The following is a 26670-nucleotide window of genomic DNA, read 5'->3' as shown; positions in this document are numbered from 1 at the left end:
CCCTCAGTGTTTGTGGAGGTAGGTCTCTATATGAGAATGAAGAAATGATGGGCAAAGACAATGGTACTGCCAGTCTTTCCAAGAGGACCCATCTGTGCTCATTTGGCCTTGAGTCTACAGACCTACCCTGAGTAGACTAGTAAATGTGTGGGTGAAAGGGTAGATCAGATAAAATGTAGGAAAAAAGTGAGTAAGTTAGACGCAAGGATAACAAGCATTTTTAATGCAGTGGATCCTGCATTTACTCGAGTTAAAGCTATTAGCGTTGTAAACTCCTAACCAGACTTTTCTTGCCACATAAACTGAAAGAACGAGTTACTTACCTTCGGTAACGATTTTTCTGGTGGATACATTAGCTACCTGTGGATTCCTCACCTAATGAATACTCCCATGGCGCCAGCATTCGACGGAAATCTTCTTACTAGTCTCTGCACGTCGACGAGGACGTCACTCTAGCCCACGCGACGCCGTCTGACGTCATACAGGCAATAAGAGGTCCTCGCTGACGTGCCGATGACAGTACCAACATTTTTTACGTGCATGAGAATAATAATAACCCAATGTAATGAAAGAGCAAAGCAACATCTCTTAATATTGTAAATCACACAACATTGCAATAAAATAGCTGTAGATTTAATATAACCTTCTTTTTTTTTTTTTTTTTTTTTTTAAACAAATAAATATATTTATACATACGAATCATGTATATACACAATATATATAGATTTATATATAAATATACACATATATATATATATCATATATGCAAAATGTATTGCAACTTTGAAGACCAAAAGGAGCACACTCAAGGATTGCTTGGAGAGACCAAAAAGGCAACGGGGAGGCGGGTGGGACCGTGAGGAATCCACAGGTAGCTAATGTATCCACCAGAAAAATCGTTACCGAAGGTAAGTAACTCGTTCTTCTGATGGATACAACTACCTGTGGATTCCTCACCTAATGAATAGAGTCCCAAAGCAGTACCACGCCCGGCGGTGGGTGCCTAAATGGTCAAACCAAGAAATCCTGCAGCACTGACCGTGCAAAATGACCGTCCCTTCTGACCTCAGAGTCCAAACAGTAATGTTTCACAAAAGTGTGAAGGGACGACCAAGTTGCGGCCTTGCAGATGTCGACCACAGGAACACCCCTGGCCAAGGCCGAAGAGGCCGACTTAGCTCTGGTGGAGTGAGCTCTAATGCCCTCAGGCGGATCCTTCTTTGCCAAAGAGTAACAGATTTGAATGCAAAGAACAACCCACCTGGAGAGTGTTCTCTTGTGGACTGCCTTTCCTCTCCTATTGCCCACGTATCCGACAAACAGCTGATCCTCCAGCCTGATATCCTTCATTCTGTCGATATAGAAGCTCAATGCCCTTTTTGGGTCTAGGCGATGTAGTCTTTCTTCCTCCTTTGAAGGATGAGGCGGAGGATAAAACGTGGACAAAGTGATTGTCTGAGCCAAATGGAAGGGTGAAACAACCTTCGGAAGGAAAGCAGCCTTGGTCCTCAACACCACCTTATCCCCATAAAACGTTATATAAGGGGGTTTAACCGATAAGGCCTGCAACTCACTCACTCTCCTTGCAGATGTTATAGCTACCAGGAATACTGTTTTAATAACCAAATACCTTAAGGGGCAAGAATGCATAGGCTCAAAAGGGGACCCCATAAGGAAAGTCAGGACCAAGGACAAATCCCATTGAGGCATAACGAATGGTTTTGGAGGATATTGATTCAGAAGACCTTTCAAGAATCTGAGAACAATAGGGGATTTAAATAACGATGGTTGGTCTGGAAGACAAATGAAGGCTGACAAGGCCGACAAATAACCCTTAATGGTAGCCACGGCACAACCTTTCTGCGCTAGAGACAGTGCAAAAGACAAAACATGTGACAGATGAGCATGTAAGGGATCAATCTGTCTCTCTCCACACCACATAACAAATTTAGACCACCTATTAGCGTAGATAGATTTAGTGGAGTGTCGCCTGGCCGCTAAGATAACATCCACTACATCAGGCGGGAGAGAGAAGGAACTCAGGTTGCCCCGTTCAATCTCCAAGCATGTAGGTGCAGACTCTGGAGGTTGGGGTGTAAAACCTGCCCCTGCGACTGCGAGAGGAGGACTGCCCTGAGAGGGAGACGGAGCGGAGGGCACAGTGAGAGTTGGAGAAGGTCGGAGTACCATACCCTCCTTGGCCAATCCGGAGCTATTAAGATGACTTGGGCACGGTCTTGGCGAATTTGCCTCAACACTCGAGGAATCAAGGGTATGGGGGGAAACGCGTAAAGCAACTGGTCGCACCAGGTTATCTGAAACGCGTCCCCCAACGCTCCCTGCATCGGATACTGGAGGCTGCAGAATAACGGGCAATGCGCGTTCTCTAGAGTGGCAAACAGATCTATCCGAGGAAACCCCCATATCTGGAAGACTAGACAGACCTGATCTGGATGGAGACGCCACTCGTGGTCTGCCGAGAATTGGCGACTGAGACTGTCCGCACGTACATTCAAGACCCCGGCCAGATGATTTGCCACCAAGCAAATCTGATGGTCCTTTGCCCAGGACCATAGCCGAAGAGCTTCTCTGCAGAGAAGGTACGACCCTACTCCTCCCTGTTTGTTTATGTACCACATCGTGGTAGTATTGTCCGTCAGGACCTGTACCGACTGACCACGAAGGGATGGGAGGAAGGCCTTGAGAGCCAGACGTACAGCCCGTAACTCCAACAGATTGATATGAAACACCTGTTCCTCTGGAGACCAAAGCCCTTTGATCTCCAGATCCCCCAGATGAGCTCCCCATCCTAGGGTGGAAGCATCCGTTATGACCGTGGCCACTGGTGGCGACTGCGCGAACGGCTTTCCCTGTGAAAGATTGTTGCCCGCAATCCACCACTTCAATTCCACAGCAGCATCTCTGGAGATCTTGACAGTACCTTCTAAATCTCCCTTGTGTTGAGACCACTGCCTTCGGAGGCACCACTGAAGAGCCCTCATGTGCCAGCGAGCATGCGTGACCAACAGAATGCAGGAGGCGAACAGACCGAGCAGACGAAGGACCTTGAGGACTGGAACTACCGCTCCATTTCGAAACATTGGAACCAATTCCTGAATATCTTGAATCCGCTGAGGCGGAGGAAAGGCTCGACTCAATGTTGTATCCAGTACTGCCCCTATGAACAGGAGGCGCTGAGAGGGCTCCAGGTGAGATTTGGGCACGTTCACCGAAAAGCCCAGGTCGAACAACAACTGGGTTGTTGACTGCAGATGATGCGACACAAGCTCCGGGGACTTGGCTTTGATCAACCAGTCGTCCAAGTAAGGGAATACTGCTATCCCCTTCCTTCTGAGCTCCGCCGCAACAACTGACATCACCTTTGTGAAGACTCGAGGTGCCGAAGTAAGACCAAACGGGAGGATCGCAAACTGATAGTGCTGCGACCCTACCACAAACCGGAGATACTTCCTGTGCGACTTGAGTATCGGGATATGAAAGTAAGCATCCTGCAAGTCGACAGACACCATCCAATCTTCCTTGTTCAACGCCAAAAGCACCTGTGCTAGGGTCAGCATCTTGAACTTTTCCTGTTTGAGGAACCAATTCAAGATCCTCAGATCCAGGATTGGTCTCAACTGACCATCCTTTTTGGGAATCAGGAAGTATCTTGAGTAACAACCTCGACCCTTTTCCTGCTCTGGGACCAACTCTACTGCGCCCTTTGAAAGGAGGACTTGAACCTCCTGTTCTAGCAACAGGAGGTGTTCTTCTGAACAATAAGATGGGCGGGGCGGGATGAGGGGCGGGAACTCCCGAAAGGGAAGGGCGTAGCCTTTCCCCACAATGCCGAGAACCCAAGTGTCCGTTGTGATAGACTTCCACTTGTGGAGAAAATGCCGTAATCTTCCCCCTACAGGAGAGGAGTGAGTGGGAAACGGTGGAAGCCTAAGGCTGCTTCCCCTGCTGCACCCCTCCAGAGGACGAGGAAGAGGCAGAGTGCTGTTGAGAGGCTCCTCTGGTACGGGCCCCACCCCTCCCCCTCCCTCTAAATGACCTATAGGGAAGGGAAGAGGCGGGTTGCTGGAACCTCCCCCGAAAGGAAGAGGAAGAAGAACCACGCCCAAATCCCCGAAACCTCCTGAAAAATCTAGAAGAGGCAGAGGAAGAAGGAGCTTGCAGTCCTAACGATTTGGCTGTGGCTCTGCTCTCCTTAAATCGTTCCAAGGCCGAATCTGCCTTGGCTCCAAACAGTCTGTCCCCATCAAACGGGAGGTCCAGCAGGGTCGACTGCACATCCGCAGAAAACCCTGAGTTTCGGAGCCAGGCCTGTCTTCTTGCCACCACAGCCGTGCCCATCGCCCTGGCCACCGAGTCGGTCGTATCCAGCCCAGACTGGATAATCTGGGTCGCGGCAGCCTGGGCGTCCGAGACCACATCCAAGAGACCCTGGGGGAGCTCCGTAAATGAAGACGAAATATCATCCATCAGAGCATGGATGTACCTCCCCAGAATGCACGTTGCGTTGGTGGCCTTCAACGCCAAACTGCATGACGAAAATATTTTCTTGGACTGCGCATCCAGTTTCTTGGAGTCTCTGTCTCCAGGCACCGACGGGAAGGAACCAGGCGCTGACTTTGAGGAACAGGAGGCTTGCACCACCAAGCTCTCCGGCGTAGGGTGTCTAGAGAGAAAGCCAGGGTCAGATGGTGCAGCTCGATACCTCCTGGCCACAGCCCTATGAACGGCCGAGGAAGACACCGGCTTCTTCCACACCTCCAACACCGGATCCAGCAAAGCCTCATTAAATGGCAAGAGAGGCTCAGCTGCAGCAGAGGCCGGATGCAATACCTCTGTCAGCAAATTCTGCTTCGCCTCTGCCACCGGCAAAGGAAGGTCCAAAAAGCTCGCTGCCTTCCTCACCACAGCATGAAAGGAAGCAGCCTCCTCCGTATATTCCCCTGGAGATGAAAGGTCCCACTCAGGGGAAGTGTCCAGCCCACTGGCTGTATCCAGACCATGTAGTCCGTCTCCAGAGTCCTCAATCTCTCCCTCCTCTAAGACTCGCTGGTACTCCTGCTCTTCTAAAAGACGGAGAGCACGCCTCCTCGAATGAAGTCTCTCCTCGATACGCGGAGTCGACATGGCCTCCGCCGACGTCGAAGAACGGCGCCGATCTCCAGAAGCATCTGACGCCGCGTCCGGCGCCACAGGCAGCTTCGGCGCCGAGGTAGGAGCCGGAGGACGAGGTCTTGGAGCCGATGGACCAACCGGAGTCACAGGGCAAAATCCTGACTTCGACGGAAGGGCAACCTCCGGGGCCGAAACATCCGAAGCCACCGGAGCGGCCACCGACGCCGGCACCGGCACCGAGCCCACATTCCCAAAAGGGAGAAAGGGTATAAAGGGTGCCGGCCGAAGAGGCGCAGGATCACCCAACGAAAAGGCCAAGGGCCCCGAAGGACCAGCCGGAGCAGCTCCTGGAGCCATCTGCTGAAAGATGGTATACATCGCATTAAGAAACGCGGTACTTTCGGCTCCAGGAGTGGGAAAAGCCGGATACTGGGGTGCCTGGATCGAAGGCGACCCCGACGCCGGCCTCGACGTCTGCGACGCCGGAGAAAACACAAGAGGCTGCACCACCTCAATCACCGACGCCTGACCAGGCGAAGTCGGTGACGCCGGAGAGGGCAACGGCGTCGATGGATGCGGCGTGACCGTGGGGCTGACCTCCCAAGTCCTCCGACGCCGAGCCGTAGGTGACCTCGAACGAGACTCCTTGCTGGAATGACGTCGTGAGTCTCTACGGCGCCGGGAGTCTCGATGACGCCGGTGAGACCTTGGCGAAGAAGACTTCTTATGATGTTTTTCCTTCTTCTTTGACTTTGCCATGAATAACTTGGCCTCACGCTCTTTGAGGGCCTTCGGATTCATGTGTTGACATGAATCGCAAGTCGAGACGTCGTGGTCGGAGCTCAAACACCATAGACAGTCGGAGTGAGGATCTGTAACTGACATCTTGCCCCCACACTCTCGACAGGGCTTGAAACCCGACTTCCTCTGAGACATTATTACCGCAGAGAAGACTACGCAGCAGACAATACACTGTAACCACGAAGGTAACAGTAGCTCCCTCGAAGATAACCGTTTCGAATGCACGGAAAAAAGGGAACTGACATCGGCACGTCAGCGAGGACCTCTTATTGCCTGTATGACGTCAGACGGCGTCGCGTGGGCTAGAGTGACGTCCTCGTCGACGTGCAGAGACTAGTAAGAAGATTTCCGTCGAATGCTGGCGCCATGGGAGTATTCATTAGGTGAGGAATCCACAGGTAGTTGTATCCATCAGAAAGTAAAACGGTTTCACATAAGCGAGCCGATGACCGCCAGGAGCGCAAAGCAAACACACAAAAGGAAACAGAAGTTTGCTCGCAGTAAAATGTATCAGCAAAAGTGCAATTATCCATATAACAGGCAAAAGTGCAAATATCGATGTAACAGGATCGATGTCATGCAAAGCACTCTACTACTGCCCAGCGAGATCGTGCTGCCTACGAAATAAAGAGAAAAAATAGTGCAGAAACCATACGGAAAACATGGATCCTCATATGTTTTCAGTAGTTGGCTGGTGCACTTGAGGCGGGCTAAACACCGGAAAAAGCATGACATATGCCTGTCTTTTACTAATTAAATCAAGTTAATTTTAAAAGGCAAGCCCACGAACTAACCAAACTGAAGGGCGTGACATGGATGTGGTTAAAAGCCCACAGAGAGATTACAACAGGGACAGAGCGCATTGTGCTCAACCCTAAAAAATAGGATGGAAAGATTCTCTTACTGAAAGTGTTACTTTAAATGGCTAAATAATAAAAAGTGTGCAGAAAAAGATCAGTTTCAGAAGATGCCTATATATACCAAGTATCCATTGAAGGGAACCACCGTTGCTTTACAAATCTGTGTGCCCTTCAAGGAAAGGAGCTGGTTTGATTGCCCATGCCATTAATAGAGTGGCAGAAGGTCAAGCTTCCTCCTAGCAGTAGATAGTCCCAAATACATTTTAATTTGCATTTTAGCATTGCTCCTTCCAAGGTTTTGAAAAAAGATGCAAGTGAATTCTCCCACCCAAAGCTCCCAGTGAAAAGAAGGTCTCCTTAGCCGTTTCTCCGCTCAGTTTCCACGTCACACTCTAGGACTTCTCTTTTTGAACGCACAACCAACTATAATAAGGTTTCATGTTTGTTCCTCTGCTTCTTGTTCAGAAAGGCTTGAAAAAAGAGCGGCTGGTGTGTGCTTTATCGGGCAATAAACGACTCATGGGCGGTGTAAACTGAGATGTGGGTCCAGTTTCACTCTTGCTCGGCATTTCACACACAATCATTTGTCTCAATAACCGGAAGTGTGTAAGTAATTCTTAGTTGTGTGCGGTGTGAAGGGAGATGTGCGCTCACACAGAGGATATACAAAGGCTAGAGCTGAATGCTTTGGAACCGGGAAGCAGGTGTGAATCCGGCCTCGCAACAACAACATGTGATTCTAAACTAATCACATAGGGGGTCATTCCGACTCCCGCCGGCCGCGGTAACCGCAGGGCCGGCGGGAGCCGCCGAATGTCCGCACCGCGGTCAAATGACCGCGGTGCACATTCTGGCTTTCCCGCTGGGCCGGCGGGTGACCACCAGGAGGCCGCCCGCCGGCCCAGCGGGAAAGCGCCTTCAACGATGAAGCCGGCTCCGAATTGAGCCGGCGGAGTTGAAGGCGTGCGACGGGTGCAGTGGCACCCGTCGCGATTTTCAGTGTCTGCAATGCAGACACTGAAAATCTGTGTGGGGCCCTGTTAGGGGGCCCCTGCAGTGCCCATGCCAGTGGCATGGGCACTGCAGGGGCCCCCAGGGGCCCCACGACACCCGTTACCGCCAGCCTCTTCCTGGCGGTTTAAACTGCCAGGAACAGGCTGGCGGTAAAGGGGTCGGAATCCCAAGCAGCGCCACCATGGAGGATTCCCTGGGGCTGCGGGAAACCGGCGGGAAACCGCCGGTTCCCGTTTTCTGACCGTGGCGGTAACGCCGTGGTCAGAATAGCCCCCGAAGCACCGCCAGCCTGTTGGCGGTGCTTCCTCCGACACCGGCCCTGGCGGTCATGGACCGCCAGGGTCGGAATGAGGGCCATAATCTCTATGCCTTAAAAATGTGCACCTCTGGCTTTCATGGAAAAGATATAGCTGTCGTCTAATGTGCGCAAGTTTGCGCTATATAAAGAGTGCAAAGCTCAAAACACCATAACAAAAATATCATTTGGGACGGATTGGAGGGTAAAGGGAAAGAGGGAGTCTGGAGTAAAGATGGAGAGGACAAGTGACCTAGTAACCGTGCCATGGGCCCTGGAGTAAGAAAGGAAAATGGTTGACCTCATGTTCGGTAGGAAAATACAACAGTAATTAGAGTTGAGTGAGGTCCATACGGCCACTGCACCTCTTGCTCCTTTGATAACTAGGTCTCAGGAGATGGGTCAGAAAAAAGAGAAACAAAAGGAATATAACAGACAAAAGGAAGAAAGATTAAGGGGTCACAAATAAATAAAAGAAAGAAGGGAAAGAAAGAACGAGGAAATTAAAACTCAACTAAGAGAAGAAATAGAGCAAACAGAAGTAAAAAAGGGAAGGAAGTTAACGAACAATACATAATGAGGATAAAATAATGAAAGAAGTTTGAAAAGAAAGAGAAAAATGAACAGTAGAGAAAAAAAGAAAGATGGTGAGATAAACCAGCAGCAAAAGAACCAAGGCATATACGTACTGACACATAGGTTGGGAAAACCACTTTGACACTTCGAGTTCCAACAAGTAACTTGTGGCTTCCACAAACATAGGGGAAAAAAAGGGATTTATGGTAAAACGTAAATTGAAGGATAAGAAAAACACCAGAGAAAGGAAAGAACAAAGAACAAAAAAAAAAGTGAAAGGACAAATACCGAGCCAAAAGAAAGAGCAAATAAAAAAGGCAAAGAAAGAATGACGGGAAGAGAAAAAATAGTGAAAGCATGAACGCCTGATGAAGACAAAAAGAGAGGAACGAAGCAAGGAAAGATATAACCAAGTTTTTGCGAGTTTAAAAGAGGAGGTATCAAGAGGAAGAGGGAAATAAAAAAGGGGAGAGGAGTAGAAATAAACAGCTGAAAGAAAGAGTGAAACTATTAACGTCTGGATTTCAAGAGCTGGAAAGAGAAAAGTGGGGAGAAAGAAAACATTGAGAGTAAACAGAGTAAAGGAAAGAATGGAGTGAGATAGGTGAAACACACTCTCCCAAATAAAGATGGCAGATAGGAATAGATTTAATTGCCCCCCCCACGCCTTCAAACAGAAGTCAGAGTGTGGAACAGCAGGGGTGCACTGCAGAACAGCTGGAGGTGCAGTAGTAGAGTTCTATGTGAACCCCAATGCAACAATATTGTAGTGCTTCAAATCAGGATTGTGGGCATAGACAGAGCTGTCTATGCCCAGTGATGGAATAACAGAAAGGCAGCAGGTGAGGAATGAGAAACGGAGCACCGTTTAATTCTTGGTATTCAAATAATGGTGTGCTGCAGTTTAGGGCTAAGGTGCACTGACAAAGTTGTGTGTGGGCTGCAGTACTGGAATAGTAATGGACACACAAGGTCAGAAGTGAGGTATGTTATTGGAGCAATGTGTGGAACCTAGTATTGGCATGCCAGTGTTGACGAGTGTTAGCCTGGAGGTGCCCTGGTGAAGCTACGAATGTGGCCCAGTATGGGAGTGGCATTGCCTCTGAGCCACAGAGGAGAGGAGTCCTGAATGGAGTGTGTGTGAGCCTCAGTACTGAGATGAAATGTGCACTGAATGTTATAATTGATGGATTCTGACGGAGCTGTGGTGGTTCCCATCAACAGTATCATTGCATGTTAGACTTGAGGTCACTGGCTGAGCTGTCTTTTGGGTCCAGTATTGGCTTGGCAGTGGGACTGAATATTAGAATTCAGCTGCTGTAATGGAACTGTATGTGAGGGGGGTCCCAGTAAAGGAAAGGAAGTGACCTCGCCGGGGTAGAACAGAGGTGCACTGGTGGAGCTGCGCCCAAGGTCGTAGTACTGGAACAGCAGAGTGTACTGACTGTAAGAACTGAGCTGATTAGGCAGACAGTGTGTGTGTGGTTCTGGCATGGCTGAGGGCTTGGAGTGTGTGAATTGAGCTGCACTCATGGAGCTCCGCCTGAGGTCCCAGTATTGGAACAGCTGAGTGTATTGACTGTAAGATCTGAGGTGCTCTGGCAGATGGTGTGTGTGGGGCTCTGGCAAGAGCATGGCTGAGGGGCTTGGAGTGTGTGAACTTAGGTAACGGATGGAGTTGTGCACGAGGTACCAGTACTGGAGCAGCAGAGTGTACTGACTGAAATAACTGAGGTGCTCTGGCAGAAATTGTGTGTGGGGTTTCTGGCACTGGCATGGCTGAGGGCTTGGAGTGTGTCAACTGCAGTAAACTGATGGAGCTGTGCCTAAGGCCCCAGTACTGGAGCAGCAGAGTGTATTTTCTGCAAGAACTGAGGTGCTCTGCCAGATAGCATGTGTGGGGTTTCTGGCACGGCCGAGGGCTTTGAGTGAGTAAACTGTGGTGTAAGGATAGAGCTGCGCCCAAGGTCCCAGTACTGGAGCAGCAGAGTGTACTGAATGCAAGAAATGAGTTACCCTGCAGACGGCATGTGTGGAGTTGCTGGCACTGGCACAGCTGAGCGCTTGGAGTGAGTGAACTGCAGTGCACGGATGGAGCTGCGCCCGAGATCCCAGTCTCAGGCGCAGCTGCAAGAGCTGAGGTGCCCTGGCAGACAGTGTGTGTGGAGTTGCTGGCACTGGCACGGCTGAGAGCTTGGAGTGAGTGAACTGCAGTGCACGGATGGATCTGCGCCCGAGATCCCAGTCTCGGGCGCAACTGCAAGAGCTGAGGTGCCCTGGCAGACACTGTGTGTGGGGTTGCTGGCACTGGCACAGCTGAGGGCTTGGAGTGTGTGAACTGCGGTGCACAGATGGAGCTGGGTCGGAGGTCCCAGTAATGGAGCAGCAGAGAGTACTGACTGCAAGAACTGAGGTGCTCTGGCAGACAGCCTGTGTGGGGTTGCTGGCACTGGCACGGCTGAAGGCCTGGAGTTTCTGAACTGTGAGTGTGTGATCTGCAGTGCACGGATGGAGCTACACCCGAGGTCCCAGTACTGGAGCAGCAGAGTGTACTGACTGCAAGAACTGAGGTGCTCTGGCAGAAAGCATGTGTGGGGTTTCTGCCAGGCTGAGGGCTTGGAGTAAGTGAACTGTGGTGCACGGATGGAGCTTCGCCCAAGGTCCTAGTAATGGGGCAGCAGAGTGTACTGACTGCAAGAACTGAGCAGCCCTGGCAGACAGCGTGTGTGGGGTTACTGGCACTGGCACAGCTGAGGGCTTGGAGTATGTGAACTGTAGTGCATGGATGGAGCTGCACCTGAGGTCCGAGTACTGGAGCAACAGAGTGAACTGACTGAAAGAACTGAGGTGCCCTGGCAGACACTGTGTGTGAGGTTGCTGGCACAGCTGAGGGCTAGGAGTGTGTGAACTGTGGTACACAGATGGAGCTGCACCAGAGGTCCCAGTACTGGAGCAACAGAGTGTACTGGCTGCAAGAACTGGGGTGCTCTGGCAGATAGCATGTGTGGGGTTGCTGGCACTGGCACGGCTGGGGGATTGGAGTGTGTGAACTGCAGGGCATGGATGGAGCTGCACCCTAGGTCCCAGTACTGGGGCAACAGAGTGTACTGACTGCAAGAACTGAGGTGTTCTGGCAGACAGCGAATGTGGGGTTCCTGGCACTGGCACGGCTGAGGGCTTTGAGTGTGTGAACTGCAGTGCACTGATGGAGCTGCGCCCAAGGTCTCTGTACTGGAGCAGCAGAGTGTACTGACTGTAACAACTGGGGTGCTCTGGCAGACAGAGTGTGTGGGGTAACAGGCACTGGCACGGCTGAGGACTTAGAGTGTGTGACTTGAGGTGCACTGATGGAGCTGTGAGTTGGATCCCAGTATGGATCAGAAGTGGGCACTGTCTCCAAGGATTGAGGAGCCCTCGTAGAACTGGGTGCCTAGGCTATAAGTAAATACAAGTGGTCCTCCGCCCCTGCTCTCAGCACACAGGCAGGCACAGTTGGTAAAACAAATCCAAGCACAGAAAGGGCAGGAGCCAGGTAGCTGAAAGAGGATGCAGTGTGTCCACAAGCACCAATTGTAGCCAAGATAACAGCCTGGTTTATAGCCTTGTTTACACCTAAGCTCAGAGGAAGAATTTACAGCAAATAAAAAGGGAAGCTTCCCTGAATATCAGCAGGAAATAAAGTTAAAAAAGTCCCCTACAGACCAGATAAACAGGACAAAGTGTAATTATACAGTAGTTGGTCCCTGCTCCCACACACAAGAAGGAGGAACAAAGAGGTATGACTGACCACTCGCAAGGAAGTATTTTTAAAGGACACTGAAACTAACAAATGAAATAGCTGGAAGCCCAGAGAAGTATACCTAAAAGTATACAACAGGTTGTACTCTTACACTTGACCTAAAAAAGAAGTTTGTTCACAGTCAAACGTAAGTAACAGGGTCGTTGTCCAAGGCGGTAATCAAACTGACCCAAGGAGGGACAAATGTAAAGCATTTACCAATGATAAGAAAGGATTTTTGAAGGGCAAACCCATGAACGAGCGATATTGATGTGCGAGTTTAGAAGCCCAAATAGATAACACGTCGGAAAAGCAGGGCTTGCGCACTGCTATGCTCGACCTAAAAAGCACTATGACATGGCAAGCATTGACTGCATTATAGCACTCTTTTCTGTTATCCATGTTGCACAGCAGCCTCACCTATGCAAGCACAATTGGCTTTGCCAATGTCTTTTGGCTATGGCATAGAGCAGCGTGGCTGCAGGCTAAAAGTTGTTTTAAAAAGTGCTATGACACCGCCAGTGCTGGCTCCATCATAGAGATTTTTTCTTATTTAATGGTGGGTGGGGTGAGAAACACGGACAGCGTGAAGGACAGTAATAAGGAATGGGCAAAACTGAACGATGAGGGGGAGTGGGATAAACAAAAAGTGTTATGACGCTGCCAGGTTTGGTAGGTTTCCCTAGGTGCCAGCTGAGTTAGAGGCCAAAATCCACAGCTAGGCAGTTTGCAAAAAACAGCTGTTTTCTTTGGGAACATGTGAGACTTGGGGGAACGCTGGGTGGAAGGAAATTTGTGGCTCCTCTCAGGTTCCAGAACTTTCTGTCACATGAGGAAAAAGTGTTTTTTTGGCCAAATTTTAAGGTTTGCAAAGGATTCTGGGTAACAGAACCTGGTGATAGCCCCACAAATCACCCCCATCTTGGATTCCCCTACGTGTCTAGTTAAAAAAAATGCAGAGGTTTGATAGCTTTCCCCAAGTCCCGGCTGAGCTAGATGCCAAAATCCACATCTCAGCACTTTGCAAAAAACAGCTCTGTTTTCTTTGGGAAAATGTGATGTGTCCACGTTGTATTTTGGGGCATTTCCTGTCATGGGCACTAGGCCTACCCATACAAGTGAGGTACCATTTTTATCGGGAGATTTGGGGGAACCCTGGGTGGAAGGAAATTTGTGGCTCCCTTGGTGCCGACTGAGCTAGAGGCCAAAATCTACAGCTAAGCAGTTTGCAATAAACATCTCTGTTTTCTTTGGGAGAATGTGATGTGTCCACGTTGCGTTTTGGGTAATTTCCTATCGCGGGCACTAGGCCTACCCATACAAGTGAGGTACCATTTGTATCTGGAGACTTGGGGAAATGCTGAGCGGAAGGAAATTTGTGGCTCCTTTCAGGTTCCAGAACTTTCTGTCACTGAAATGTAAGGAAAGAGTGTTTTCTTGGCCAAATTTTGAGATTGGCAAAGGATTCTGGGTAGCAGAGCCTGGTGAGAGCCCCACAAGTCACCCCATCCTGGATTTCCCTAGGTGTTTTGTTTTAAAAAATGCACAGGTTTGGTAGGTTTCCCTAGGTGCCGGCTGAGCTAGAGGCCAAAATCCACTTTGCATAAAACACGTCAGATTTCAATGTAAAAATATGATGTGTCCATGTTGCGTTTCCTGTTGCAGGCACTAGGCCTACTCACACAAGTGAGGTACCTTTCTTATCGGGAGATATGGGGGAACACATGTTATTGCCCCTTGTCTTTCTCAACATTGTTTCCTTCCAAATGTAAGACACTGTAAAAAATACGTTTATTTGAGAACTGCACAGTAATTCATGCTAATATGGGGATCCCGGAAATCAGAGATGTGCAAAAAACCACTCCTTCTTAACACCTTATCTTGTGACCATCTTGGAAATACAAAGGTTTCCTGATACCTATTTTTCACTCTTTATATTTCACAAAATGAATTGTTGCATACCCAGTATGGAATGAAAACCCATTGCAAAGTGCAGCTCCTTTATTGGCTCTGGGTACCTAGGGTTCTTGATGAACCTACAAGCCCTATATATCCCCGCATTCAGAGGAGTCCAGCAGACGTAACAGTGTATTTCTTTAAAAAACCTGACATTGCAGGAAAAAGTTACAGAGTAAAACGTGGAGAAAAATGGCTGTTTTTTTCACCTCAATTTCAATATTTTTTTATTTCAGCTGTTATTTTCTGTAGGAAAACCTTGTAGGATCTACACAAATGACCCCTTGCTGAATTTCAGAATTGTGTCTACTTTTTAGAAATGTTTAGCTTTCTGGGGCCCAGCATTAGTTTCACACCCATTTCTGTCACTAACTGGAAGGAGGCTAAAAGCACAAAATATAGTACAAATTGGGTGTTTCCCAGGAAAATGGCAAAAATTGTTGTGTAAAATGTGGTTTTCTGATTCAAGTCTGCCTGTTCCTGAAAGCTGGGAAGATGGTGATTTTAGCACCACAAACCATTTGTTGATGCCATTTTCAGGGGAAAAAACAGCCCTTATTCACATTTTGTTTTTATAAAAAACGAAATTGTAACTGTGTTTTGGCTAATTTCTTGGTCTGCTCCAGGAGAACCCACAAACTCTGGGAACCTTTAGAATCCCTAGTATGTTGGGAAACAAAGGATGCACATTTGGTGTGGGCAGCTTATGTTGGCAAAAAGTTATGAGGACCTAAGTGCGAAATGCCCCAAATAGCCCAAAAAAGGCCTGCACCTGAGGGGGAAAATGCCTGGCAGCGAAGGGGTTAAAAGACCCACTTGGCAGACAGTTTAGCCTCTTTATTCCAGCTGCTAGCCCCTCATTTGGATTGGAGTACGCTAGCGGCAGATTGCGGCTGGTGCCACATCTTTTTCCCATTCGCCCACCGTCGTGTTAGGAGTATAAGCGGTGTAGGTTTGTTTAGTTCTGGTGGTTGGTGTGTTTTACTGTTTCATAAAGTCTATTTATTGATTGGTCGAACTGTTGTGCCAAGGGTCAGTGGGGAATGGTTGTTTGAGGTGATTCAAGAGTTTTAGCACATACCAGAAGGGACTGGATAGAATTTGATTTACTGCTTTCCCCAGTTGTGGTCTGGCTCGGTCACTGGTCTGGGGCAGGCCGCTCGAGCCGGCATTGTGTAGACGTTGAAATTCACACCACAGGTTGGGTACAGTCCTCTGTCAACCGTTCAAGTTTTGGTTGGTTGCCCAGGACTGCCTGGGTCACAGTGTTGGGCACACAGCACTGTTATTAATTTGCAAATCTTCGGTTGACTCAATGGTAAGGTGCAGTGAAATGTGTAAACACACTCTTTGGTAAATGTCAGCATGACCTGACATTGTTATTAAAAGCTGTCTGTTCTCAAGTAGGAAGTGGGGTAACTGTGTAAACACAAAAGGGAACTTCCTCAATGGAGAACAGTAGACAGTTGTTGAGATGTGAGCAGTGATGCCAATAGGTTTGAGAAATGCCATCAAGTACACAACACTAGTACTTTCCCTAATTTTCCAGTTTTGGAGGCGTGTTCACCTTTTAATGACAGAAGAAGAATAAATATTATACAGTATATGTTACTGCTCCTAACTTTTCCCAGTTAAGAATAGGAAATGCACACCTGAAAATATAGTGGGTGGTCGATACAATATTGCAAAATCACTAAAGCAAATGTTTATTATCGGGGCAGTCTGCCCTTGGTCCATCACTGCCGGATTTTGTAGATATCTGCACCACATACACGTCTATGCAAGGTATCTAGATTGGGTGAATCACGTGGTTCACGCATGTCCTACACATTTGGTAAGAATTGGCTGCCGGAGGACCAGTTTTGGAAATGTTTCAATTTGAATGTTAAAACAATCTACTGAAAACATATTCAATTGAATGCAATGGACACGGACCGGGTATTAGGGTGAATGTTTCACTCCAGGCTATTAATGACAAGGTTTACAGTCCTCAATGTGTCCCCTACTGTTAGACCTGACAGCCTTAGGGTGGTCACCCCCAACTTTTTGCCTGCATCCGTCCACTTTTTGACACTGTTTTTGCTGGTTTTAGGACTCTGTGCACATTACCACTGCTAACCAGTGCTAAAGTGCATATGCTCTATCCCTTAAAACATGGTGACATAGGTCATACCCTATTGGCATATTTAATTTACTTGTAAGTCCCTAGTAAAGTGAACTGCATTTACCCAGGGCTGGAAAATTAAATGTTACTAGTGGGCCTGCAGCACTAATTGTGCCACCCACATAAGTAGCCCCTTAACCATGTCTCAGGCCTGCCATTGCAAGGCTTGTGTGTGCAGTTTCACTGCCACTTCGACTTGGCATTTAAAAGTACTTGCCAAGCCTGAAACTACCCTTTTTCTACATATGTCAACCCTAAGATAGGCCTTGGATAACCCACAGGGCAGGGTGCTATGTAGGTAAAATGCAGGGCATATACCTGTTCCACTGGTAGTGGAAAAGTCCTATATTCTTTTTCCACTGTTGTGAGGCCTGCTCCTTTCATAGGCTAACATTAGGGCTACCATGTTATAGTGTTTGAGAGGCAGGTTCTGATCAGAAAGGGATATACAGGTCATATTTAGTATGGCCAGAATGGTAATACAAAATCCTGCTGACTGGTGAAGTTGGATTTTATATTACTATTTTCAAAATGCTACTTTTCGAAAGTGAGCATTTCTCTGCACTTAAAATCCCTCTGTGCCTTACAGCCTGTCTCCAATCAACGCCTGGGCTGGGCTAGTTGACAGCTCCCTGTGCATTTCACCCAGACAACCACAAACCCAGGATGCTCAGCCACACCTGCACGCATATACATACTGAATGGGTCTTCCTGGGCTGGAAGGGTGGAGGCCTGACACTTACATTTGAAAGGACAGTGGCCTTCCCTCACACAATGGACTTTCAAACCCCCCACTGGGGCCCTGGCAGACAGGGTTTTAATAAAAGGGAATCTTGTGCACTTCAAAACCACTCTATAAAGTCTTCCCCACTTCAAAGCTACTTTTGTGTATATAAACTGGGTCCCTGACCCTACCAACTCAGACACTTCCTGGGACAGATACTCTGAACCAGACCTTGCAACATGCCAAGAGGAGTTTCCTGGCTGCCCAAAGGACTCACCTGCACTGCTTTGCTGTGAAGAACTGCTGCCTTGCTGTTGCCCTGCTGCCTTGCTGGCCTCTGACTCTGCTGAGAAGTGCTCGCCAAGGGCTTGGATTGAGCTTGCCTCCTGTTTTCTGAAGTCTCAGGGCCAAAAAGACTTCATCTCTGCAAGGAACTCCTTGTGTGGTGAAAATCGATGCACAGCCTGCCGGAATAGACGCACAGCCTGCCTAGCGGTGAAAGAATCACTGCATTGTCAGACTGGAACGACGCAGCCCAGCTCCCCGATTGGACATCGACGCAGCGCCAGCATTGCGACCGGAAACTTTGACGCACAGCCCACTGGATCGGTGCATCGCCAAGCCAGAACGGTACAGCCTGCCTTTCTTCAGGAGGAATCGACGCAGCACCTGAAGTGCAGCAGAAACTCCGACGCATTGCCCACTGGATCCACGCAGCACCCATGACTTCATTCTGCACACCCAGGATTTCCACGCATCGTCCCTGAGCATCAAAAGACCCCGCATCGCAAAGGGGGTTCAAGCTTGCGCATTGGAATTCAATGCAAAGTCCTTGCTGTGTGGGAAGCAATCGATGCATCGTCTGAGTGTGCCCGGAAATCCAATGCACAGCCTTATTTTTCCTCGCATACCCTCCTCTGTGGTCTCCGTGCGTGTAATTTTGACGCATACCAGATACTTTGTTCACTTGTTGCTTTTTAAAGAATTAAGACTCTTCCAATAATTACAAAAGTGATATTTCAACTGTGTGGTATGCTGTTTTTTCTTGCCCAAAACAAATGTTGTCTCTGCTCACTGCTCCATCCCCCTTACTTCACCGTTTCCCTGGACATTACATCGGGGTGCCAGTAGACCACAGTAAGGAAATGGGACCATCCAAGAGGCATATTCTAATGGGACCTTACTATCCAGGATACAGGATAGAGGCCATATGGAATTGAAAGCAGGTGTGAGAGATGGAAAAGTGTCCACACCTAGACTGATATAGGGCAACCCACTAAGACTGCAGAGACAGGTAACATCTAGAAGCAGTAAGCAAAATAAGGGGCTGACAGCAATAGATCAGGCCAAGAACCGATCTCACTAATAAAGATCCCCTATGACTCCTCCTCTACCCCTGAACCTCCTGATGGTACCGCCACAAGACCCGTGGGGCTTCCATCTCTGTGGCTGGGTGACCGGCCCGCAAACTATTCAAAAGGGAAGCTGTGGAACAGCACAGATGTCCCAGTACCTTTAGGATGGAGTATAGTGCTACAGCATACCAGGAAGGAAAATGAAACTTTGATGGCCACAAGGGATGTCTGTTGAAGTCTGAAGCGGGGTCAATGGTACTCACCATTGGGAGATGCTCCATCTACTTTTTTTTTCTTTTTTTTACTGCATGCACTTTTAAAGAGCTGTTGTAAGATGAGGACCATAGGGAAAAATGTAGGGTTATCACAGGATTAGGGATTAGGTTGGGGACAGAGTATGACCACAGATATCTTCCTTGTGGTAAGGTAAAATAATGTAGGTTGTATTGTATAATTTATTTGTGCTAGGAAAGCTTGCAGATTTATGATCCACATCATAATTGTTAGCACTGTATAAATGCTCAGTACCATGTATTCTACTCAAGTGGAGACACTGAAACAGACACTGACAGTCACAGTCGCAGTGCCAATCCCCATTCTTGACAATCTCCTACACCAAGGCAAAGATAAACCATTATTGCATTATTGGAATTCTAAGTCATAAACGCCTTCTTCTCCCAGTTGCTTTTCGTAGATGCAAGATGCATTTCAGGATGTAGGGACTCATTTCACCATCTCGACCCTGTCATTTTTCTGATTATTGACTCCCAGGCCATACTATATGCTTTCCTTGCACTGAACTTCCTCTCCTGATGATGACCCGTAAATACTATTATGTTGAAACGCCATTAATACCACCGGCTGTCCACAAGTTATTTATTGCCTACAGGGGCGTGTCTTCAGGTGTGGTGTAGGGGCGTGTCTACAGGTGGGTGTGTGGGGTGTCTCACCTCCCTAATAAATGCATTCTAAGGCAATAGTTGACCCAGTGCCCCCAATTCGGGTTGAGGCTGTGTCTGCATCGGGTCTCACTGAAATTGCAGCCCTCACTGGGAAGAAGCCTGCCCCCTGGATAATGAAGTGTTCCTTTTCAAAATACCCCAACCCTCCCACGAACAACTGGGCATGGAAAACAAATTGTGTCATTAACAGCCACTCATTAGTGATGGCTCTGTACCCAGCTAATAACTAGGCATGTTTTACATTTTAAACTGTGCATTTCAAATTTACCAAGCAAAATTGTTTTCTCTTGTCTATTTTTTACTCAGATACTTGGAAGGGCCCAGTTCATGAATGCATTTTCTGGCAAAACATTTAAGGCACAAAACACCGCTATTTACACCTGCCAAAAATTCACCAAAGGTTTCCTACCACACATATAGTTTTACTACTTTCGACTTTTCCACCAAAAGTGTAGTAAATCTCAAACAAAGGGAGGGAAGTGGGTTGTCTGAGGCCTTATTAGCTTCACATGTTTGTAAATGTCCGCAAACTTTTGAGTTTGTGGGCATTCCCACACTCTGATCCACCAAATTCCCACCCTGGAAATGGTCAGAAATGTACTCCACTTGAAGGATGAAAATGTATTTTCGGTTCATGACGGAAAGGAAAACCTGTTATTCTCAGGTATGGTGAAGGAGTAAGCGAAGGGCTTTCTCAATCAGCTATTGGAGTTGTAAATTCATAACTGGACTTTTCTTGCCATCTAAACTGGTCAGCCCTGCCTCATAATTTGGTCTTTTCCTGCCACATAATTTCAGTGGCCCTGCATATAACTAAAGCACTTCCATTTACCTTCTTTCTCTATCTGCAGCCAAAAATGAAAATGTTGCCATTTAACATCCTTATTTAAATCTGCCATGCTTTTTCCAATAGAATACCACTTTCACCACCCCACCATCAGAGTTGCTGGCTGGCTAACACAATTCCCAAAACAAGATAGCCACGGAGGAGTGACGAGAGAAATGAACTACAAGGGTCACCCAAACATATCAAGAGTGTTCAAACAGTCATAGGGCCTGATTACAACTTTGGAGGAGGTGTTAATCTGTCCCAAAAGTGACGGTAAAGTGACGGATATACCACCAGCCGTATTACGAGTTCCATAGGATATAATGGACTCGTAATATGGCTGGTGGTATATCCGTCACTTTACTGTCACTTTTGGGACGGATTAACACCTCCTCCAAAGTTGTAATCAGGCCCATAGTGTAATAAGGAAGTTAACTTTGGACTGAATCATGGTCATAATCGCAATAAGGAGAGATTAATAAACATATACAATTATCACATAAACCCAGTAAAAACCTTTAGCAGAAATAAACGTTTGGCATTAGACTGTAATGCTCAGAACAACTCCTACAGGGCACTACCATGAAAATAGTATTTGTAAGAAACATGGTCATGTTATAATATAGTTAGCCCCAAGAGGGCATAACCACATGAAAAGAAAATGACTGAAAGTATTACAGTGCAGCCATATATTTAGCCCCTAGAGTACTTAGTGCATTACACATTTTCAAGAATAGCAGGCCTACTACAATGATATTACCAACCAGACCGCTAAACCACAAACTACTCTCACTTGTTAAACAAAAGAGACAGCCATGAGAGAGATTAGAAAGACACTTAATGGAGGGAGGGATTATTATTTTGGGGTCTCCACTAACATAGTGTGGGGACCCAGAGATGATCAAGACAGAAAAAGAGCAGGTTGTGTTTAATGTTTTGAAGCTGGATCCATTGTCCTAGGACCACACAAATCATTAACATTTATAAAGCGCGCTACTCACCCGTGCGGGTCTCAAGGCGCTAGGGGAAAAAGGAGGGGTTATCGCTGCTCGAACAGCCAGGTCTTTAGGAGTCTCCGGAAAGCGGAGTGGTCCTGGGTGGTCCTGAGGCTGGTGGGGAGGGAGTTCCAGGTCTTGGCCGCCAGGAAGGAGAAAGATCTCCCACCCGCCGTGGAGCGGCGGATGCGAGGGACAGCAGCGAGTGCGAGGCCAGAGGAGCGGAGGAGGCGGGTGGGGACGTAGAAGCTGAGGCGTCTGTTGAGGTATTCCGGTCCCTTGTCGTGGAGGGCTTTGTGTGCGTGGGTGAGAAGTCGGAAGGTGATCCTTTTGCTGACTGGGAGCCAGTGCAGGTGTCTCAGGTGTGCAGAGATGTGGCTGCTGCGGGGTATGTCGAGGATGAGGCGGGCCGAGGCGTTTTGAATGCGTTGCAGGCTGAGTTATGAGCAAAAATGTTTTGTAAAATAGTATAACAATATATTTAGCCCCTAGAGAACATAAGGCCCGATGTAGGTAGCATTTTGCATGGTGCAAACTGCAAAAATCGCAGTTTGGGCCGTGCAAAATGCGCTTCGCGATGCTCATTCACATTTTGCGAGTCGGTACCGACCCGCAAAATGTGAATGCGACTCGCAAATAGGAAGGGGTGTCCCCTTTCTTTTTGCGACTCGCACCGCGATGCTAAATTGCTATGTGACTGCGAATTCGTAGTTACCACCAGTGTCACACTTCCCCTTTGTGAATGTTGCCAAAAATGTTTTTTCAGAGCAGGCAGTGGTCCAATGGACCACTGCCTACTCTGAAAAAACAAAACCAAATGGTTTTGTTATTTTTTTTGTATTGCAACTCGTTTTCCTTTAAGGAAAACGGGCTGCAATACAAAAAAAAAAAGCTGCTTTATTTAAAAAGCAGTCACAGACATGGAGATCTGCTGTCTCCAGCAGGCCACCATCCCTGTGAGTGCAGGGAATCGCTATGGGGTCGCAAAATGCGACCCATCTCATTAATACAAATGAGGTGGGTCTGAGACACCGTCCTGCATCCGAATTTGCGATTTGGAAATAGCGAGTCGCACCGACTCGCAATTTCCGAATCGCAAATTTGGATATTGCTACATCTGGCCCATAGTACCTTACACATTTTCAGACCAATCCGGCATATTGCAATACTAAGGCCCTTGAAACATAATCTACTCCCAGCTATAAAACAAAAATTCCAGCCATAAGAGAGCTTAAAAAGGGACTGAGTGGTGGGAGGGGTTATTATTTAGAGGTCCCCAGTAACCTAGTGTGGGAACCCAGAGATGACCTAAACAGAAAAGGTGTGTTGTGCTGAACGTTTTGGTGGTGGTGCCATTGTCCTAGGACCACCACAGGCTGAGATATAGGCAAGAATGTTTTGAAAAACAGTGCTTGCAAAGCATTATGGGGCGACTTTTCCCCAGTGCAGTGAATATTGTAGTATCAGCTCTCCCACTGTGCCAGGAGAGCCGCGTTGCATATTTCTGTATTTTTTAGTAAAGCATCTGTCAATTATAAGTATTTTTGGGAAAGCTATGGAGCACGATGGGGAGAGCCAAAAGAAATGCAAGCCCACAAACGAGTGAAAGTGATGGGAGGGAGGTGGATGTGGTTAAAAGCCCACAATACTTACAACAGGTCAAAGCGCGTGCGGGCTCAACAAAAAAAGCAAGCCACGTCCCCAAAACTACCAGAGTTACTCTTGCCATGGCATCATGGTAACAGGTAACAAGCAAATTCATACACAAACTGTAGCGGTGCTATTTGAGAAAAAATCGCCAATTCAGCAATCTCCACCTTCAACACCATATATTGGGAAGCCTGATTTTGCTCTGAACAAAGCGATAGGGCTAAATGTACTTTAGAATAGCAACACCTGGAAGCAGCTAGCATTGTCCTTTAAAATACTAACATTAGCTTTAATTAAATTCATAGATACTCCACCGATGTGGTATGAAATAAGTAACCAGCACTTCCTCCAGAAGCCACAGTCTCACATAGAGGCTAGGAGTGCTCATGCTATATAAACATTACCCACCATTTGATTTTACTAGCATGCATCACCTCAGGAAAAAGATTATTCGCACAGCTTGAACATGGACACTGGAGGTGCCTCATTTCGTACTATGCCTCCCCATGCAACTATGAATAAAGTATCTATAAGTACCTGAAAGGACATCCAGGCTAAGTCACCTTCTCACTCTTTTCTATTCCCATTTGCCGTCCGAGAGGGACCTAACATGGCTTCCTGTAATATCTCTGCCAATTAATGCTCCCCGAAAGCTACCTCTTGCACTGGACGAGTCCAAAATCCCCTGTTCTGAAGGGTAAGAATCTGCATTGTCTCAAGAGTTTAATATTGGCCTGTTCCAAAGCCCAGGCAAAAACTCCATGCCTGAGTTCAACTCTTCACCTCATGACGAGACAGAACACACACAATAACGTGGGACAAATGGCTGCTTGGTCTAATAAAGTTTCGGTAATGCCCAGCATGACGGAGCGCAGCCCATGCTGGCTTTGGAACAGAGAATGTCTCCTGAGACCTTTGTGGATATTGTGGATATTATAGATTTATGGGTGCAATAGTAAGAGATGTTTTTCAGTAGACAACACATTTTTTTGTCATATTGGGCATCATTTATTGATCGCAGTAACGTTCAGTGTGTCTATACCTATGCAAGTTAGCATGTTAGCAAATAATTATTTTCAGTTCAGTATATTACAGTCTGCAACAAGGCTGTAACAGGTTAGTTGTCATCTTTTGACAACAACGCCCATGACCAAAAACAAAAAAAAATAGTGGAAACTGAAAAAGGACATCTTAACAAAATAAAATCAAGTTAGCTTTAAAAAATAAAACGTTGACATGTTGGTTGCCCTTCTGGGCACGTTATTGACAGTTTCAAGCCTTCTGTTTGCCAGGCACTGGAAGTTAGAACAAAATAGTACCTTGATCACATCGGTAGCAGTTGACAAGCCCTAATTGAGTTGAAATCAATTAGTGCTTGATCCCTGCTCCACACAGAGGAACGGAAATGATGACATACATGCCTTGACGAATTACGAGGCTGTAAAGAAGAGTGCCATGCAAACCAACAAATAGTGAGTGACAGGCGGGCTCCAAGCCCTTTCCTGAACACAACAGTGTCGCACAAGCGAGACGCATGCGCTACCGCATGCACTCGCAGGCTCGATACTAAAAAGTGTGTGCTTAAACAGCAAACTCCACTTCTCTCTATAACTCTATGGAATTTAGAATTCCCTACACAGGGAATTAGGAGCCCAGAGGAGATTTCACATTGCATTCCAATTAGTATGAATGGAAACCTTCACCGAGTGCAGATTCACAAAAATTCTCCTGGGAATGTATGAGTACTGCAAAAAGAAGTGAATCTCCACCTTTAGGAAGGATTACTTTCACAGGAGGAGATTTACTGTCTTCCCTCTTCGACTCCATGTTGACATATATTTTAGGCTACGGGAAATAGTGTGGGGTGGAGGGTGCAATATCAGTGGTTCCCCTGTACAGCACTACTGTGAATGAAAATGTGTGACGCAAAAACTGTCTGTACGTTGTACATTTTAGTAATGTTGCAGTATCATTTATTTTACTCCTTACCTCCTCATCATAGTCTGCTTTTTTGTAAATGGATTTCATTAGGGCCTCAATCTCACAACACTTTCCTAGGTAACTCATTCCAAATTTGAGGTTCTCCTTCTAACATAAAAATGCTTTTTGCAACATGCTTTGGTGCCCTTTGGAGATGATGCAACTTAAAATAAGTTATATAAAATAAAATAAAATTGAGAAGATTAAAAGAGAAACTCACACAAGTACACATATTTGTGGAGCAGCTGTATTAATTCATCAAGATATCTTACTGGCAGACGAATATGTGATATGCAGGTTGTAGGCAGACCACTGTACCAGATACACAACTGCCTCTCACTGCAGCTGAAGTCGACAAGCTAGAGGAGACAGCCTCCAAGGACACTCATCACTCTATCTTTCTTTTTTTAGCTGGGTCCACAACGGTGGTGTTGGGAAACTTTAGACTCACACCTCTTGAATATCACTGACTTAGATAGATCCCTGATTGCCTATACTTAGCAGAGTGTACGCACACAGGGCCCGATTTAGCATAGCAAAAAGTTGCCCATGCGACACACATAGTGTCACAAGGACAATGCAATACTAAAGTCATAATTATCATGCAGCCCAAGGCGACCTGGTGTATTTACGCTGCAAAGCTTGCAGTAGCGGCTTGCGGGTAGGCATGGGGGGGAGGAGGAGGGAGGGAATAAACATTAAATTTTATTTTTAAAAAACACTTACCTCCTCCGCCACTCCTCTGTCTCTCGACGCTCCTCTGCCTCTGCAGGCACAGGCTCCCAGCCTACCCTGTGCCAATCCTGACGCTGCTCAAAGCAGCATCAGGATTGACTGGGAGCGCCCAGCCAGGGTGCTCCCAGGCAGACTAGGAGCCTGTGCACGCTCCCTCCAGCCCAGCAACCTGAGACGGCCGGCCAAACACACATGCCCTGTGAAGGGGGCGGTCTGAGCGCTCCCCCTCAGTGCTTGTCACCCCTGTGGCCCGCCCCTTTCAAAGAAAACAATAATAAACGTAGTTTATTATTGTTTTCTTTGACAGGTTTTGCAGCTGCCGCTTCTGACGGGGGGAGGGTGACGCTCCTCTGCCCAAGCGGAGGAGCTACCACTGAATGCTTAGTAAATGTGGAGTAATGCAAAACATGGTAATCCACAGCCTTGTGTTATTGTCCCCTGGGAAGGCATTCCATGGTGGCATGTGGGTTTTCCCACGCACCCACCCATGGATTTTGGAGCATTTCCAGCTTTACCAAGACTGGTAAGCCTGGGAATGTGTCAAAATCCGACGCCTTCCGAGTGGAGGTGCAGAGAGGAGAAATATCTTTAATTTTGCTCATTATCTTCTCTTTCTAAGTATGGTGCATTCTGCAGCACACTTAAAAAGAGGAAAAAGCCTCAGAGGATTGTTTTCTTAGAAGAAAGGTGCCCCTTCCTGCACAAAAACAACCCTGCCTACAATGCAGGCACCCTTGCACCATGACACAAGGGTGCCTGCACTGGTAATAAGGCAGCCGATTGTGCACCTGCACAGGCAGAGAAAAGTAAATATGGTGCATTCCTGACCTTTCCTTTCATGTAGCGCAGCGAGGTGTCATGCT

At 47.4% G+C, this 26670-nt stretch overlaps 1 long non-coding RNA gene across 1 annotated transcript in view; it reads right to left on the bottom strand.

The window, feature by feature from the left end:
* Window positions 1–25881, bottom strand: part of LOC138302201 (uncharacterized) — a 103066-nt gene extending 77185 nt beyond the window's left edge. Inside the window, exon 1 of the long non-coding RNA XR_011205336.1 lies at window positions 25799–25881. This is a non-coding gene — a long non-coding RNA (uncharacterized lncRNA). The remainder of the gene's footprint in view (window positions 1–25798) is intronic.
* Between the last annotated feature and the right edge of the window lie 789 nt (window positions 25882–26670).

The sequence above is a fragment of the Pleurodeles waltl genome, chromosome 6, assembly GCF_031143425.1.
Source record: "Pleurodeles waltl isolate 20211129_DDA chromosome 6, aPleWal1.hap1.20221129, whole genome shotgun sequence".
NCBI lineage: Eukaryota > Metazoa > Chordata > Amphibia > Caudata > Salamandridae > Pleurodeles > Pleurodeles waltl.
This window is presented reverse-complemented; position numbering and strand designations above follow the sequence as displayed.